Raw genomic sequence first — 7,121 nt, forward strand, 5'->3', positions numbered from 1 at the left:
ACAAAGTCCTATGCTATCCTTCTAATAGTTCACAATGCTTCCAAGTTTTGTATCATCCACATTCATTGAAACTGTCCCCTAAACACCAAAAGCTAGATCATTAATATATATCAGAAAAAGTGTCCCAATACCAACCCCTGGGGAACACCACTCAAACCTTTCTCCAGTCCAGAAAATATCCATTGACCATTACTTATTCCTATTACTTGGCCAGTTCTGTATTCATGTTGCTGTTGACCCTTTCATTCCACAAGCTTTGATTTTCCCCTCAAATGTTGTGGCACTGCACTGAATGTTTTTTGACAGTCCATATCACATCAACAGCATTATCCTCATCAACCCTCTCTGTTACCACCTCAAAACTCTACCAACTTGGTTGAATTTTCTCTTAGGGAATCCATGCTGGCTCTTTCTAATCAACCCACATGTTCCCTGTCTCTATCAATTCTATCCCAATAATTATTTCTAGAGGGTTACTCACCACTGAAACTAAACTGACTGCCCCCTTCTACAATTCTCCAACAACAAAACGATGTGCACATGGAGATGGTCTTTTTTTTAACATAGAAAGATAGTTAAATTATATAAAACTAAACCTGAATGTTTTCTTGCAACCTGAGTTGAAAATATTGAATCTTCATTATATACATATGGAATGAGGTCTTATGACTTGATGGATAATGCTCATGCCTCTGAGCCAGAAGCTCCAGGTTTGAATCCCACCCCAGGACTTGAGGTCAAGGAAGGTATGTTCATAACATGGTGAACAGGTTGAATATCAAAATTCTTCCAATACATCAACTGGTGGTCAGAGCAGGAAAGGCTCCTGGTCAGCTATGCCTGGAGCTGAATGATGCCCCTCAAGATACAAGCCTCTGGCAACAGACTAGTAATCTGTTCTGGGGGTAAAAATCTTATGGGAACAGATGATGATATGCCTTATGCACTTGGTGCAGGAAATAAATCAGCAGTGTACACATATTGCAATGTGCAGTATGAGGCAATCATTGAAATCAGTGTTATCATCTGCACAGGTTTATAAGTAACTAATAGGATATTTTCCTGTCAAATTAACATGATTGAACAAGGTTGTTAAAATCAAATTTACAGTGGTGATGGGATCATGCATAGGGCACACAAACTAAGACTGCATTATATTATTGCTGCAGTTAATATTAATAACCCATTTGCATATAGATCAGATGGTATCTGTAACCAGATGCCAACACTAGCCATTACAATTTCACTAGGATCTTTAGTGATTTTGTTTTTCCTTTGTTGAATCTTTAAAGGCAATCAAAAAGCACACAATAGTAGGGGAGGGTTAAAGTGAGGGAGGGATAAGAGGCCCTTCAACAGGGGGAAAAAAAAATCAGGGCCCAGGATTTCTCTGATTCTGCCAAGCAGTTCAAGGAGAAGGAACCTGTCCCTTTAACTTCTCAGCCTTTTGGCTAAGATCAAGTGTAGTATAGACATGCTGCACTTGGTTGAAGTCATTAGGTTACATTTCAGCTTCATTTGAAGCAATTTTTTAAAGTGGCATCTTGGCCTTTTGGCTAAGATGCAAATAAGATCAAGCCTTGGAGGGACTATAACTACTCCAATCAGCTTGGATCATGTAGATCAAGCCCAAGTCAGTAGTGAGAACCCTCTCATCAGCTTGGATCAGGAATGTCTCAACATGTTGGGACTCTGGATTGGAGTTGATTGACTTGATTGGATTGGAATAAAGATTTTTTAAAAAGCCCCTTTAGCAACTTCAACATTCCCAAAACCAATTAAGAAAGCAATCTTAAAAACCCTTTCTCTAGTCACTTATATTCTGCAAAATGTTGATCTATATGTTTCTTCCTGTGAAACCTTTTGCATTCACTGACCATGCAATGTCTTGCTCATCCTGAAACCATAAAATCCTGCCTGAATTCAATGGACCTTTCCATGGTCCCCCCCTCACCTGCTCAGATTGCTGCAGTGGACGCAATGGTACAATTCCAGCCACAATGTCAAGACTGGTCCAGTTTCAGTGTATGGCATGTTTTTTACCTTTCTTTTCATGGTATTGCTGTACACAAGAGAACACTTTCATATTTTCCTGTCTACTTTGATGTTCTGTAATTATACAACAAGAGGAAATTTCCAAATTTGGCCATCTATTGTAAATGCATATATAAACATGAAAAATAGATATCCTCTTGAAATATATTTTAAATAATTGAGTCATCCTCATAAGACATTCAGCATGAACTAATAGCTGTAAATTTATTCCAATGTCTGTGAAGAATATGCCTTCTGAGGTGAAAATATAAGAGACAAGGTTACACTTTGCAATGTTTGATGCATGAAAAAATGTCTAGAATGTAACTGTGCTGCTGATATTAATCGAGAAGACATGCAATTTAAACAAGTACTAATACAGATCTGATGCTAATATAATCAAAGATGAGCACCACCTAATGTTAGGGCATTCGTTCTTATGGACGTTTGCCTCCTTAGAGTTTTAAATATTGAGCCAAAACAAAACTGGAAATTGAAAATGAGAACTTCTGGTCTAGGATTTTGGTGAATAAACATGGTAATGATTAAAATGTTGCTGGTACAAAATAGTGGGCCATATGTGCCCACATGGCCATGTCACATTTCTTTCACTGCACTTGTCTCACCCAACCTTCCAACTCAAGCTGGGTGGGATTCAGACAGTGCAGTGTGACTGGAGGAGGACACTCCCCACTTTTTCACAATGCTAGCTGCTGTAAAGCAGGCAAGTTTAAATGTCCAACTGAAATTGACATGCCAAGGAGAAACTAAGTGCTTCAGGTCCTTGGATAGGATTTTTATCTGCAGCCCTTTGACCACAGAGTATCTGTCTCCATGCTGCATCTGCTCATGACCACTCTGGCATTTGCTTCTTGCCCTATTATGAGATGTACAAGGCCCTCGGGACTGGACAAAATAGATCCTGAAAGAATCTTTCCTCTTTGGGAGAGACAAGAGGACACACTTTAAAAGTAAAAGATTTCCCATTTAGCACTTAAGAACTTTTCTCTCTCCATAAGCATGAATCATTGGAACTTTCAAGTAGGGTATTAAATAATTTTAAATGTAGATGGATTATTGAGTAACAAGGGAATCAAAGGTTATCAGGGCAAGTTGAAAAAGTTGTGGTCACAATCAGATCAGACCTAGAATGGCAGAGCAGGCTCAAGGGGCTGAATTCCCCTTCCTGCTTCTGTTTTATATCTTTGTTCGAGTTACTGAATGCCTCCTCCCTCCTGCTCTCATCTTTCCTCTTTGTATCTCTACTACACGGACTCCATATTTTAATTCTCCTTATTTGTCTTCCAGGTTATCTGGTCATAAGGACCAGTATTTCTTATTATCCAAAATTGATCTTTTTACAAGAGTTACGTATTCATAAGTCCTTTTCAAACAATTTTAAAACAATTATCTGTTCCTAAAACATTTTAAAGTAATCATAAATTTCCATTACATTTTCTGTTTCTGGATCAACAACCTGAAGCACATATAATCAGGGGTATGACTTATAGACAAAAATGTGTTGCAAAAGACTTAGTGAGGATACATCCAGAGAATTGTGTTTAATCTTGTTTCATATAACAAGAGACATTCCAAATTCCTCAAGGAGGACAATGAGTCTGATTTCTAATCTAGGTTATGGCGTATATCATCTCATACATTTTCAAAAATGTCCAGCTTTCAAAACAAATCTATTTAAAGAATTTTGTGTTCCTCTGCAATGCAGTTGCATTAAACAAGGGAACAGAGAAAATGGGGGCAGGAGGCTGCCATTTGGGCCTGATCCACCATTCATTCTGATAATGGCTGATCACCCAACTCAATAGACTGATCCCTCTTCACCCTCCCCCCACATATCCTTTGATCCCTTTCACCCCAAGAGTTATATCTAATTCCTTCTTGAAAACATACAAGGGGGAATTTTCCCATCCACCATGGGAATTGTAACAGGCAGCGGGGGTACGCAGACAAGCAAAGGTTTACTAACCTGGGCAGAATTTTCCAGTTTTGGGTCCAACGCAGCTGGACATCCCACCCACAATGTTTTGGCCTCAACTGATTTCTGTGGTAGTGAATTCCACAGTTTCACCACTCCCCCAGTGAATATCTCTCCTCAGCTCAGCCCTGAAAGGTTTACCCTGTATCCTTAGACTGACTCCTGGTTCTGGACACTGTCACCATCAGGAACATCCTTCTTGCATCTACCCTGTCTAGTCTTGTTAGAATTTTATAGGTTTCTATGAAATCCCCATTCATTCTTCTAAACATCAACAAATATAATCCTAACTAACTCAATCCCTCCTCATACATCAGTCCTGCCATCCCAGGAGTCAGTCTGGTAAACCTTCTTTGCACCCCCTCTATCAGAAGAATATCCTTCCTCAGATAAGGAGACCAAAACGGCACACAATATTCTAGGTACGGCCTCACCAAAGCCCTGTATTGCAGCAAGACATCCCTGCTCCTGTACTTGGATCCTCTCGCTATGAAGACCGAAATATCATTTGCCGCCTGCTGCATCTACATGTTTGCCTTTAACAATTGGTGCACAAGGATACCCAAGTCTTGTTGCAAATTGCCCTTTCAATTTATAGCCATTCAGATAATAATTTGTCTTTCTGTTTTTGTTACTAGGTGTATAACTTCACATTTATCCACGTTATACTGCATCTGCCATGCACTTACCCACTCACTCAACTTATCCAGATCACATTGAAGCATCTCTGCATCCTCCTCATAGCTCACCCTCCCACCCAGCTTTGTGACATCTCCAAATTTGGAGATATTACAGTTAGTTCTCTCATCTAAATCATTAATATATACTGTGGATAGTTTGTGTCTTAGCACCGATCCCTGCAGTACCCCACTAGTTACTGCCTCCCATTCAGAAAAAAGATCTGTTTATTCCTACTACGTGTTTCCTTTCTGCCAACTGGTTCTTTTATCCATTTCAATAAACCACCCCAATCCCATACATTTTAATTTTACATATTAATTATGTGGGACTTTGTCGAAAGTCATCACAATAACTGGCTCCCTCTCCAAGTCTACCAGTTATAATCTTACAGAATTCCAGTAGATTAGCCAAGCATGATTTCTCTTTCATAAATCCATGCTGATTCTGTCACTATTTATCAAGTATTCTGTTATAAAATCTTTGTTGGACTGTAGAATTTTCCCTATTATTGACATCAGGCTGACTGGTCTATAATTCCCTATTTTCTCCCTACCTCCCTTTTAGATAGTGAGGTTATATTAGCTACCCTCCAGCATGTAGGAACTGTTCCAGCGTCTAAAGAATCTTGGAAGATGACTAACAATGCCTCCACTATTTGCAGGGCTACTTCAAAGTTCCATCCTTGGCCCCCTTCTGTTTCCTGCCTACGTGTTGTCCTTTAGCAACATCATTTTGGGCATCTTCCATAAGCACACTGATGACACCAGGCTTTAATTTCTCCATGGCAACTTTTTGGATTTCAAGCCTCGTTATACTTGTTGACTGTTGACCTGATAATTGGCTCTGAATAGAACATTACAGCGCAGAACAGGCCCTTTGCGCCAACCAGTTAAATAAGCAAAACTTTCTTGTAACTCAATATCAGCAAAACAAAACCATCCAATTGGAGTGCAGCTAAATTTGTCCTTTCAAGTAACGCTGAAGACCCTCCCTTCTCGAGTGTCTGGCACAGTTTGAGCCTATTAGTGAACAGTCTGAGTGTTCTGTCTAACTGTGAACAAGGCTTAATGCCTATTTTTAACATTTTTATAATTCTGTTTCTGCCAATACATCATCACTGCTGAAACATTTGTTCAAAGCTGCTTCTTGAACATTCACTTCGGCAACTTTTAAAATTTTGTTAACTTACCCATTTTTTTTGCCAATCTTTTTGGCTAAGCCTACTACACCTGGTATTCCTGGGCAGTCTTCCATCCAAGCACTAACCAGGCATGAGACTGCTTGGCTTTCAAGATCAGTTGTTTTCAGACTGGTAAAGCTATAGGGCCCATCTTCTTGCCCATGTTGTCATTTAATTTTCCTCCATTTTGGAGTTTTTTTATTTGGCTTTTCTATGCCTTTTCAATACTTTGATCAATTCACTGATATCCAGGCCAGCGTTTAATTTTCATTACTCCAATGAAACGCCTGCCACTGTCTTGAGTTCTACTGCACTAATTGAATTGATTCGAAGTTCCACTGTTCACATTCTATCCTCCTATAATACTTATCCTCACTAAACTATCTAGTTATGCAACAATTATCTACTTATTTAGTTACAAGACTTAGAAGACGTTTGGACAGGTACATGGATAGGAAAGGTTTAGAGGGATATGGGCAAAATGCAGGCAAATAGAAGTAGTTCAGTTTAGGAAACCTGGTTGGCATGGACGAGTTGGGCTGAAGGGCCTGTTTCCGTGCTGTGTATCTCTATGATTCTATTATGCAGCGGCTTCAAAATCCTTTTTCCCCATCTATTAATCCCGGTTAAGTTTTGCCCTCTGTATCTCTGACAACCTCAGGGATACCTCTATTTCCTAGTGCCCTTCGGATTCTGCCCTTCTTTGCTCCTCTGCCAAGCTTTCAAATGTTTCAGCCCACGTTCTGCTACTCCCTCTCTAAGCTCTTCCATGTGTTAACCCTCCCTGCCTTCATTGCTCTCTAAAAAACTATCCATAAACTTTCTCCTCCATTTCGAGATTTTGACTCAATGAACCTTTTGAATTATTTCCTTTTTGTGGTGAAGAGTCGGTATTTTATTGTTTACATGGGGAGTGTTGGGTTTTAGTCATATAGACAAAAAAAATCAGACGATACGCTAAGTTCTGGCCTTAAGGATTCCAGAACACTTTTTATGCTTGACCAGGGAGTTATCCTGGTATCTTAGCCATTATTTAATTTTGAAGTCAGGTGATCAAAAAGAGATGAACTGATCAGTTTATACATTTGACTTTGCTGTGGACAAACTGGCTGCCGTATATTCTTTCATAATGACAGATCCCTGAGATATGAAAATCTTTGAGTTTGCTGAAAATCGAGTCACAATAAAAACACAAGTTCTTTCTTTTCAAAATATTTCAGCATCATTTGA

General features: G+C 39.3%; 1 non-coding gene across 1 annotated transcript; it reads left to right on the forward strand.

Moving 5' to 3' along the window:
- The first annotated feature begins 1,431 nt into the window (after positions 1 to 1,431).
- On the forward strand, positions 1,432 to 1,627 carry LOC145354595 (U2 spliceosomal RNA). Its single transcript, XR_013888870.1, has one exon. It is a non-coding gene; the product is annotated as a U2 spliceosomal RNA (small nuclear RNA).
- Positions 1,628 to 7,121: the final 5,494 nt, after the last annotated feature.

This window comes from Carcharhinus amblyrhynchos, chromosome 17, assembly GCF_965287045.1.
Source record: "Carcharhinus amblyrhynchos chromosome 17, sCarAmb.v2.hapA, whole genome shotgun sequence".
NCBI lineage: Eukaryota > Metazoa > Chordata > Chondrichthyes > Carcharhiniformes > Carcharhinidae > Carcharhinus > Carcharhinus amblyrhynchos.